The 12,185-nt window shown below is 41.3% G+C and overlaps 1 protein-coding gene across 3 annotated transcripts in view; it reads right to left on the bottom strand.

The window, feature by feature from the left end:
- TTBK2 (tau tubulin kinase 2) overlaps positions 1–12,185 on the bottom strand; it is a 210,364-nt gene that overhangs the window by 176,637 nt on the left and 21,542 nt on the right. The window contains exons 1-2 of one of the 3 annotated variants that reach the window (XM_073348602.1): positions 10,593–11,563; positions 2,331–2,409 (exon numbers count right to left, since the gene is read on the bottom strand). The exons of the other annotated variants lie outside the window; for them this stretch is intronic. The gene's annotated coding sequence lies outside the window, so the exon portion shown is untranslated. Of the gene's footprint in view, positions 1–2,330; positions 2,410–10,592; positions 11,564–12,185 lie in introns of those variants that run through there. 3 annotated transcript variants of the gene reach the window in all.

Raw genomic sequence — 12,185 nt, 5'->3', positions numbered from 1 at the left:
TGAAAGTGTTCTTAAAACAAACATGTGCTGGGTCATCATCTGAGACTACTATAACATGAAATATATGATAGAATGTGGGTAAAACAGAGGAGGCAGCATACAATTCTCCCCCAAGGAGTTCAGCCACAAATTTAATTAATGCATTATTTTTTTAATGAGCATCATCAGCATCGAAGTATGTCCTCTGGAATGGTGGCCCAAGCATGAAGGGACATACGAATGTTTAGCGTATCTGACATGTAAATATCTTGCAATGCCGGCTAGAAAAGTGACATACAAAAGCCTGTTCTCACTTTCAGTGACACTGGAAATAAGAAGCAGGCAGGAACACCTCTCATCAATGTAAACAAACTTGTTTGTCTTAGTGATTGGCTGAACAAGAAGTAGGACTGAGTGAACTTTTAGGCTCTAAAGTTTTACATTGTTTTGTTTTTGAGTGCAATTATGTAACAAAAAAAATCTGCGTTTGTAAATTGCACTTTCACGATAAAGAGATTGCACTACAGTATTTGTGAACCGAAAAATACTATTTCTTTTGTTTATCATTTTTACAGTGCAAATATTTGTAATAAAGATAATATAAAGTGAGCACTTACACTTTGTATTGTGTGTTGTAAGAGAAATCAATATATTTGAAAATGTAGAAGAACATCCAAAAATATTTAATAAATTTCAATTGGTATTCTATTGTTTAACAGTGCGATTAATCAAGATTCATTTTTTTGAGTTAATCACATGAGTTAATTGCAATTAATCGACAGCCCAAAAAACAATAAATCTTACTGGCCAGGAAGCTATGATTCTGTGTATTGTTATCTACAAACCTAAACTAAGCTAGAAGAGGATAGAATAAAAACTGTATGATAAAAATTGAACTAACGTATCTCCCATGGAAGCTTACTATAAAGAAACCACTTCTTTGTTTGTTTACACTGAGCATGCACTTTCCAACATTTGAAGCATAGGCCAATTTTACCAGTTCCTAAAATAAACAGTATTACAATAACTAATATTTGTAGAGCTCTTCGAAAACATGCAGCATAAGAGAAGGGTTAAGTGTTATCAAAACATGATGTAAACACCAGGAGTCCAAAGATGCATGGTTGCGTCATCGAAAAAGGGCCAATCAGCCAATGAAAATGTAACAACTTCTAATGGTTCAGAGCTGGGACCATGTAATCAGAATAAAATTTCTTACATTCATAACCATTTTACACATTGGAGGAGTCAATTCTGTTGGAGATAAAAGTCAGAGACTGAGTCATTTATCATGAACCCTTGGAACTCCAAAGAGATTGATGTTTTTATACTCTACCACGTACTGTCCTTACTAGTACTACTATTTATTTGTATTACTTTATCTGTCAATTGTCCAAGCAGGGGAACACATGTTCTCCCAGCCTTTTCAGTTAAGGAATGCTGATGGCTAAGCTTTTTGGGAAAATACATTGATCCAACACAGCCACAAATGATAAGCTCTTGGACAAGCCTCTTAAGTAATCTGTGTTTCTCTCAAGGGGGGAAAAAAAAGAAAAAAATCAACTAATCTGGAAGATTTCTCCACAGCTCCATGTGACCTTTGGCAGTGAAGACCTCATAGTACACAGATAGAGGATTGCAGCTGTGGACTGGTTGGCCCAGTGAAGTGAGGTTCTACACTCAACTTGGCAGCATTTCTGTTTGTTGGATATAACATGATAATTTTTGACCACCACATCCAATCTATTCCAATTTTTCAGGAAACTTTCCAGGCAACAGTGGGCAGAATACTATTGATTTTAATGAAAATCTGAAAACCAGAGTGGGGAAACAGAGAATACACAGAGTCCCCTGCATCTGGTTACCACACCCAGGAGCTTCAACCACCTCTGTAACTGTTTATATATCAAAGAACCTGGAATAGAACAGCCTGGTATAGGGGAAGGAGACATGGGAAACACACACCCCTGTAATGGCGGGGGAGAGGTGGGAGGTTTACAGGAAGTCCCTGAAAAAGAAGAGGTGAATTAAAGCACACTAGGGAAATTTTAGCATGCAACAGCAGGGTCCATACTGACAGCTAGCGAGCAGGCTAGTATGAGGTAAATTTACATCTCAGCTTGCAGCACACTAACAGTTCCTTTAGACAAGTCTTCGGTGTATCTATTTGGCTTTGCATCCACACCCAGCAGTCAACTCCTGATCTCCTCTTCGATGTATGCTACAGGCTGATTTCCTTGGAGGATAATGTGCTCCAGCTGTTCTGGTCCCAGCTCAGAGTCCTAACCAGAAACTCTGGGGCTTTTTGATATGGCCATCTACCACACATTCCACATAGGAAAATTACTTACAAGTACAGTAACTGGAGTTCTTTGAGCTGCGTTGTCCATGTGCACTTTCCACTAGTGCTGACTCCTAAGCCGTGGATCACTGCAATGGAGGTGAGAGCTCAGAATCTTAAGAGAACAAAAACTGTAAAACAGCCTTGCCAAATGCAGTATCTGATTGTAAGGCTTCAGTAACAACTTAATGTGTCAAACATGTGACCAGAGCCCCAACTGGCTGCTTTATATGTAATATTCAGAATATACATATTCTTCAATGACGCTGCTAAGGGAGAGAACTCAGTGTGGTAGGAAGGTTTACTTTGCCCACCTCATAAGTTCTCACACTATCAAAAGTCCACCTCTATAGTTTCTGAGATGAGATGGTTTTGACTTTCATCCTCTCTGTGATGGCGACAAAGAAATCCCGGCAAAGATCTAAAAGGGTTTGTTCCTTGCAGATAAAATGTCAGGGCATGCCTGACGTTTACAGAGTGCAGTGTAGCCTCTACTTTGGTAGCGTGAAGGTTAGGAAAAAAAATGTAGGTAGGTTAATTTGCTGGTTCAGATGAAACTCTGTGATTGCCTTTGGCAAGAACTTAGCAGGTGTCCTCAGAGACATCTTGTCTGGATAAAAGATGGTATATAAGGAGAGCCAGTCATTAAAGCTTTGATTTCTCTGACATTCAGAGAGGCAATAGCAACCAGGAATGATGTTTTTAACACCGTCAGTTTGAAGAGTAGGCTTCTCAGTGCCAAGAAAACCAAGTTACAGTCCCATGGTGGGATTTGTTCTTTAATAGGTGAGAACACCTTAGCAAGACTTTTCAAAAATCTGATCACAGCTAGATGAAAAAAATGGTATGTCTATCCACTGGAGGATGAGCAGAAATAGCCACAAGGAGAACCTGATGGAGCTAAATGACATGTTATGCTGTTTCAAGTCAAGCCAATAGTCTGACTCTAAGATCTCAGACACACAAGCTTCTTGCAGAGACAGGGACTTTTGGAGACACCAGCAGGAAGGCATCATCCATTTCACTAGGTAAGTTTGTCTTAAAGGATCTTTCCTACTGTTCACTAAGATATTCCAGACAGACAAGGAGCATGATTGCTCTACCTTTGATATGCATCCGGTGGCCAAGATGTTAGATAAAAGAACTACAGATCTGGATGTATAATCTCCGCTTCCCTTCATTCTGTGATAGCAGGTCCAGAAGCAGAGACAAGGTCCTTGGCTGGCAGGTCAACAGAATATCTGGGAACCAAACCTGCCTTGGTCACACACAGAGCTATTGATATTAGCTTGGGTGAGTCCTCTCTGATCTTGCAGAGCACTCTGGGAGCCAACAGGACCTGTGGGTAAATGTACATCAGGATTTCTGACCAAGAGATTAAGAGGATATCAAGCAGGGAGTCTGGGTTCCCCTACCCCCAGCAGAAAATCTGACACTTCTTGTTTTGTGTCACAAATATGTCTATCCACGGATAACCATAACTCAAAGAGATGTTATGCAGGATAGAGTCCTTGATCTCCCACTTGTAACTGGATGAGAAATGTTTACTCAGATTATCTGCTATGCTGTTCTGCAGACCACATAAACATACTGTTGAGAGGGAGATTTGGCATCTGATGCACGAGTTCCACAGTCTAACCACATCTCAACATAGTGGGGAAGATCTTGCCTCACCCTGTTTGTTGTTGTAGAACAAAGTGGTTGTATTATCCATTATTATTTGGACAGACTATCCTCAAATGTGATGGAGAAAGGACTCGCAAGTTCTATGCAATGCCCCAAGTTCTAGCACACGGATGTGCATCCGTGTTATTGTGTGGTCCAAAGGCCTTGTGCCTGTAGATCACCCATGCATGTTTCTCCCCTAGATCGAGGCAACTGGCACTATCATTTTGGATCAGAGAAGAGATGCAAGGGTTTGTAAGCATTCCTGGGGTCTGTTGTGACAACTGGGCCTACAAATTTACCCAGATTATGAGCTAAACTACAAAAAGTATGTAGAAGTTCTTAAGACATTACAATAATCTATAACAACAAATGTTAATGGGAAAAGGTATGAAAGGGAGTTAAAATACCTGAATCTAAAACAAAGATCATGTTGATGTGATTCAAGGACTGCATTAAAATTATGCTTGATAAAGACAGAATATTTGAAGCTGAAAATTATAGCTGACAAGCTAAAACTGGAAAGTCAGATATTAGGCCCAATTAATATTAGGCCCATTAATGATGGGCACAGCACCCTCACAGGGAGGGGCAGTATTTGAATCTAGGATACTGGACTGAGGCCATCCCAGTGGCAGCAGAATTTTAATTTTGGAAAAATAAAGCACCAACAGGCAACTAACTAAACTATACAATCATAATGATTCTATGGATAGGCTTGGCAGAATTCAATTTTTATTTTTTATAATTTCAATGGATAACATCTAGGTTTATTTTAAAATATTTTTTCAATTTTTAACAATTTACATTTTCACAGTTGTGCAAAATTATGGGTTTTAAGCATTTCTTTTTATTTGAATCTATTTAAATGTTCATAGTTACAAGAAAATATTGGAGGTGGAGGGACCAGACAATAGGGAGGCCAGATAATTATTCAATGACAGTAGATGTTGAGATTCAAAAAGTCAAAGCTTCAGCACTGTTAAAACACAAACTGTGAACAGCATGTGTCAAAATATACAAAGTAAATATCCTTATATCAAACTCTAGTAAATTCTTAAGCAGCATCTTTCTTACTTTGCATATCTGCACATTTCTGTTATTACTGATGGAAATATTTTTCAGTAGTCTGAGTGTGTACAGTGAAATTGACATTTACTGATAAAAAACTAATCTTTCCAAGCCTAGCTACAGTCACTTTTGAAAAAGGTGCTAGAAGTTCATGAACCACAGACTGCAAGCTGTTCCCTCTTGAAGCCAAGAGATAGTAAGAGGAACCGAGTGGTGGCTGTTGCACTCCACCTTTTCATGTCCTTGACACAAGCCACAGAGAACACTCAGGGCACATATGCGGTAATACAGACACTGATGGCAAAAAGACTCCGAATTTGAGCACACAGGGCACATGTGCATCATGAGTGGAATGTACTTATGGACAATCACTTGAAGGAGAAACATAACTTACTCTATCACAGATCTGTTTCATACACTGGTGGGGGGAAAGTGGCCTTAGAAAGCTAGAACAAATTTGATAACATTAAAGTGAACACTAAAGAATCCATATTTTAACAGTATCAAACCATACCAGAACACCCATTTATAGGTTATTGGTGCATGTTTTAGGCAGCTGACAGGTCACAGAACACCACAAACATCCAAAAAGAAAAGGAGTACTTGTGGCACCTTAGAGACTAACCAATTTATTTGAGCATAAGCTTTCGTGAGCTACAGCTCACTTTATCGGATGCATGCCGTGGAAACTGCAGCAGACTTTATTTATACACAGAGAATATGAACCAATACCTCCTCCCACCCCACTGTCCTGCTGGTAATAGCTTATCTAAAGTGATCATCAGGTGGGCCATTTCCAGCACAAATCCAGGTTTTCTCACCCTCCCCCTCCCCACACAAATTCACTCTCCTGCTGGTGATAGCCCATCCAAAGTGACAACTCTTTACACAATGTGCATGACAATCAAGTTGGGCTATTTCCTGCACAAATCCAGGTTCTCTCACATCCCCCCCACCCCCATACACACACAAACTCACTCTCCTGCTGGTAATAGCTCATCCAAACTGACCACTCTCCAAGTTTAAATCCAAGTTAAACCAGAACATCTGGGGGGGGGGGGGTAGGAAAAAACAAGAGGAAACAGGCTACCTTGCATAATGACTTAGCCACTCTCAGTCTCTATTTAAGCCTAAATTAATAGTATCCAATTTGCAAATGAATTCCAATTCAGCAGTTTCTCGCTGGAGTCTGGATTTGAAGTTTTTTTGTTTTAAGATAGCGACCTTCATGTCTGTGATTGCGTGACCAGAGAGATTGAAGTGTTCTCCGACTGGTTTATGAATGTTATAATTCTTGACATCTGATTTGTGTCCATTTATTCTTTTACGTAGAGACTGTCCAGTTTGACCAATGTACATGGCAGAGGGGCATTGCTGGCACATGATGGCATATATCACATTGGTGGATGTGCAGGTGAACGAGCCTCTGATAGTGTGGCTGATGTTATTAGGCCCTGTGATGGTGTCCCCTGAATAGATATGTGGGCACAATTGGCAACGGGCTTTGTTGCAAGGATAAGTTCCTGGGTTAGTGGTTCTGTTGTGTGGTATGTGGTTGTTGGTGAGTATTTGCTTCAGGTTGCGGGGCTGTCTGTAGGCAAGGACTGGCCTGTCTCCCAAGATTTGTGAGAGTTAATGGACAATCTGGGATGATTTATCATTATATTCTTTAGCACCAACAAGAGAGTCAGCCTGCTCTTCAGAGACAGTGGAATTTTCATTAAGATTGCAGTCAAATAAGCTTCTGCAATAAATGAAGTGGGGGGTAGCTCCCTTTTATGAACACCCAGCCAGCCAGTTAGCTGTAAAATCCGTCTTGGTGTCTGTTCTCTGCTTGCTTTACCTGTAAAGGGTTAACAAGCTCACAGGTAAAAGAAAAGGAGTGGGCACCTGACCAAAAAAGCAAATGAGAAGACTAGAACTTTTAAAATTGGGAAAGAAACTTTCCCTTTGTTGTTCTCTGGTCTGGAGGGACACGAAGCAGCAATGCTATAGCAGGAATGCTGTGTAAGGTTTGAACTAGGTATGAAAATTCATCTTCCATACCTAGAAGAAATTATTTGGATAGGGAATGTTTAGACAGACACAATCAGGTTTATTTTTTATTTTGGCTCGTGCATCTCCTCTGTGCTAACCCCAAATGCTTTTGTTAGCTTGTAACCTCTAAGCTGAACCCCCAAGAAAGCTATTTTGGGTGCTTAATTTTTGGAATTGCTCCTTTAAAATCTAGCAAAAACCTAAGATCCAAATGTATTTTCTTTCTTTTTGTTGTTAATAAAATTTACCTTTTTTAAGAACAGAATTGGATTTTTGGTGCCCTAAGAGGTTTGTGCATATGCTGTTGAATTAACTGGTGGCACCAGTTAATTTTCTTTGTTTTCTCTCAGCTCTTCCCTGGACGGGAGGTGAAAGGGGAGGTACCCCACAAGGAGGAATTACCAAGTGCTCCATCCTGGGTCCAAAGGGGTTTTTTTTGCGTTTAACAGCCAAGGTCAGAGAAAAGCTGTAACCTTGGGAGTTTAATACAAGCCTGGAGTGGCAAGTATTAGTTTTTTAAATCCTTGCGGGCTCCTGCTTCCTGCACTCGAGGTGCCAGAGTAGGGATTCAACCCTGACAGCTTCTCTCAAATTCTTATGGCATATATAAGGTATTTTATGACAAATTAAGTCCTTCATTATGGTGAAGTAACACTTATTTCAAGCAAAAATTTTAAAATATCCAGCTTAATGAATAGCCAACCAAATTAATTTATTAATGTACTACACTGGGGTGTGAGAGACACCCTCAAGACTTTGCTTCTTAGGTCAGCTTTCTATCTTTGGTTGGAAAAAATAAAGTTTGTACCAGTCACTTGCACCTCTTAGAAAGCATCTGGTTATGGACTGATAGTATCCGCCTTTGCTGAAGCCACATGTCCACCCTTCTAATCACACATTAAGTGTATACATCTGACAAGATTATAAGGGAGAGGAAGACAAAGGAATCCAGAAAGAATGGGTATAGCAACATTCTACAAACCTCACTCAGACAGGCTCAGATTTATTGAGCCACTGCCTCAAGAGAATAGCTTCTTTATGTGTATTCTAATTGGAGTCAGGCAGGGTAAATGAAAACTGCACTATTGATGCACAGTGCATGACAAATACGTAGAGCATTATTTAAGAAACCCAGTACACTGGAACTTGATCAAAATCCTGACACACAAAATCCTGACATTCAAAATCACTAACACTGCATCACTGCTCTACGCTGTGTGTGCTCACACACAGCACTTCACAGCTATTTATTTCCCCAAAGATCATTTATTGGAGCGATGTCAGAAAAGCCTGGTAGATCCCTCATTGCAGGGATATGAAAAGTAAAGTGGGATGGCTGGATGACTGAAAGGGGGAATATAATTAACGGGGTATAGCGTCAGGATTTTGACTAATTGGAAATGTAGTTTATCAAGATTTTGACTGTCTTTTGATCCTTTCAGGATTTTGTACTTGTTTCCCCAAGCCCAAAAGCAGCGTTCCACTGTAGTCAGCACCTCCGTGAATGCCACAAGCAATCTTGTGTCATAGCTACTATGCATGGCAAGATCAATGTCAAACTCCTCTTTCCTTTGTAGTTTAAAGAAAAACTCCACTGCCACTCGTGACATGTTGGTCAGAGAAAGCAGCATATTGGTCAACAGTGCAGAATCCATTCCTGCAGACTGAAGAGGCAAAGTACACAAACAGTTGAAAGATGGCACCAAATGCAGACGGAAGCACAGGGATTGCTGGGATGCGAAGCAATGCATCACGGACATTGGGACAGGACCCAAGATGCCCTGCGACCCCCACTGCCTTCCCACAACTCTTAGTGCCAGAAGAGGAAGAGATGATCTGTGGGATAGCTGCCCAGAGTGCACCCCTCCGAATACCACGGCAAGTGTGAACAAGTTATTGTGCAGGCAGCTGACAGTGTGTTCACACAACAGCGGTTTCCCTTCAGCACTCTCTGAGCAGCGCTGCGCGATGTAACTCTGCCAGTGAAGACATACCCAGTGACTGTTACTGTAGATGTCCAAAATTGTAATAAAGACTAGAATTCAGCACATATTTGAGGTAACATAGCCATGTGTGATCCCTACAACCAAAAGACCTATACTCTCTTTTCTCAAGAGCTATTAGAAACATACAGCAGAGGTTATATTTCAAGCTAAGTGTGAGAAAGAAGTTATTAATCCAGATATCAGTAATGAAGTACTCAGATATATTAAAGGTTTTATAAACATACTGCCAACTTAATATATGCTCAACTCCTTTTAAGGAGACAGCAAAGAACATTCTCCATATCATCTGCCCTACAGGAAAAAAAACAAAAAAAAAAAACCCTCTTCTTGTAGCAGATGGGATTTTTTTGTTGTTTTTGTTTTTGTTTTTTTGGTAAGAGAATAGAAACATGCTGTAGCCAAATTACCAGTATGGTGACTGAGATTATGATGTCATAATTTTTCAGAGATATCTGGTGAAACTCCCCGCCCCCCCTCAGGCTTATTTAAAAAAAATAAATAAATAAAACACCAATGCCTGCATTAACAGGACAGTAGGCAAAACACAACAATTTTTCTTTAAACAACTTAGCAAACACCACAAATATTCAGGGAGGATCAAGTCAGGCTAGTAAATTTTTACTGCTGTGAAAAATCACAAATATTTGTAAATTATTACATAACCCTGTCAAGGAAATACTACCTGATTCAAGGCAGGACATGTCTATTGTTTACCTCCTCAGAGTTAGGAACAATGCTAACAAATAGGATTTCCAGATATTGTGGGTTCAGACATTCAAGACAGAAATGGCACAAAGTGGCTTTCAACCAGCTAGAGATTGCCTCCACAAGCTTTCTGCCATTGGAGAGGAGTTCTGTGCTGGCTATGTAAATTAAAGCTACAAGGAAGCAGCACTAACTTACACTGGAGCTGTATTATGAAATCACCTAATATCACATACTATCTTCCATTTCAAACTTGCTAGTAAGTACACCAACAAGAATCTGTGAAGGGACGGTAGCTACAGCAGACTCCTATTAGAAGAAGATTGACTACTATCACAGCTCTATTCCAACATCAGATATTTCCAGCAAGGCAAGATTCAACTTGGAAATAAATTTAGATTCATTTCAGAGCATGAAAAAAAAATTGTTACAACAATTTAGAAAACAAAGAACAGTTTTAGCAATGCTGATAAAGCAACAAAAAATATTTGATTAAACTGCACAGACAGACATCAACCCTACCTCCACTCTCCCAAATGTAATCCATTATATAAATGAGAACTTAATATGTGTTCCAAATTTCCTGGCAATCAAACCACTTTTTATATAAAATATTATACAGCATTTCCCATACCAAAAAATCCCAATGTGTTTTACAGAAGTCGCTTCAGCCACCTCTGAAAAGCTGGTATGGAAACATGGTAACCATTCTGTGGTAGTTTTGAGGAGGGTGGGGAGGAGCAAAGATTACTAACAATCGATACTTCGCCTTACGAATTTCCACTCACCTGCTCACTTTGGACCAGTAAATTCTGGGGCAGGTAATAGAAGACTAAGGTTTTCATTCTCGTAACACAAAACCACAACCTGTAGCATATTTTGGAACCAGCTCAGAATTCATAGTGTTCTATAGCTGTGTCGTGGATGCCTTATAGAGCACTGCTCCATCCTGTGTTAAACAAAAGGGGAGAATGCAGGAGACTGTGCGATGCAGAGGACAAAGAAGCTAGCAAGAGTGGATCCCCTTTCCCCACACCTTTTTTCCCCTCACAGAACAATATCCCACAAACATACACACAGTCTTTACCTTTCTTCTTCCCCACAGATGTGCACAAACGAGGACAGATGGGCCAGAGTGCACCGTCATTGGCATCGTTCAGACAGCCTAGTAGATTTTACCTGAACTAGTAAATACATGTGACAATTTTGCAAGACTGGCATAACGTGTTATGAAGTCATCCTAGCAGCTCCACAACTAAGGTTGCAGTGACTTGAACCAAGGAATAAATTCTTTAATTAAAAGATGAAAATGCATACAAGCAATTTTCCAAAGTGGCCTATTTCACAGACTTTAGACATCTGTAAATCTGTGTATAACATATCTGAGCAATATGTAGAAAATGAAAGGCTTAACAACTATTGCATTTTTGAAATTTCCACACAGTATACAGTATCTCAGGTTTCTACATAAATAATCCATATGAAAGCTAGCATACGTCTTTTCCACAAGCTTCAGTTCCTGAACTGTACACAACACAGAATTAAAAAAGAAAGGAGCCTACCAATGTATCTGTGATACAGATATGCCCAGTCATGCCCTAGCAGGTATAATACATCAGTGGTTCTCAACCAGGGGTCCACGCAGGGCTGAAGCCTGGAGACACGGGTCTGAATCCTGGAGCCCCGAGCCCTGGTGCTCCCTGTGGGTTCAGAAGCCCTGAGCACATGGGCAGAGTTGGAGACATGGAGGGCACTGCCCTGCCCCGCCCCCCCAACCGCAGCACAAGACCACTGCAGTCCCAGGGGCAGCTCCACACCTTGCCCCTCCTTCTCCCCACCCCCTGGCCAGATTGGAGGCAGGAAGATGGAGCCAGACAGTGCGGGGAAGCTGCTGCTGCTCTGGCTAGTGCCATGGAGCAGGCAGCAGCAGCATTCCCTCCTCTCCTGCTGGTGCCCCAGGTTGAAGCTGCTCCTCAGTTCCCAGATATCTTTGCTTCCACAGAGGCAGTCGGTAAGAGCCCCTGGGTGGGGAGACCCAGCCCTGTGGCTGGCAGACCCCTCCAGGAATAGGGACCACAGGGGAGTCCTCCCAGCACACTGCCCTTAATAACCCTCTCCCTACACTCTGAGCTACCCACTCCCCACACACAGCCCCTAGTACCTCCTCCTGCACCCTGTGCTACTCCCCTGCCTGCACACAGCCCCAGCTACCCCCTCCCTGCCAGCTGAACTATCCTCTGCCCTCACAGAGCCCCTAGAGACTCCCTACCTCCACGTTGAGCTATCCCCTGCCCTCACACAGCCCCTAGTGACTCCCTACCTCCACCCCTGCCCTCACACAGCCCCTAGTGACTCCCTACCTCCACGTTGAGCTATCTCCT

Source organism: Lepidochelys kempii, chromosome 6 (genome assembly GCF_965140265.1).
Source record: "Lepidochelys kempii isolate rLepKem1 chromosome 6, rLepKem1.hap2, whole genome shotgun sequence".
Taxonomy (NCBI): Eukaryota; Metazoa; Chordata; order Testudines; family Cheloniidae; genus Lepidochelys; species Lepidochelys kempii.
Note: the sequence above shows the minus strand (reverse complement) of the source record. Positions and strands in the feature narration are given on the sequence as shown.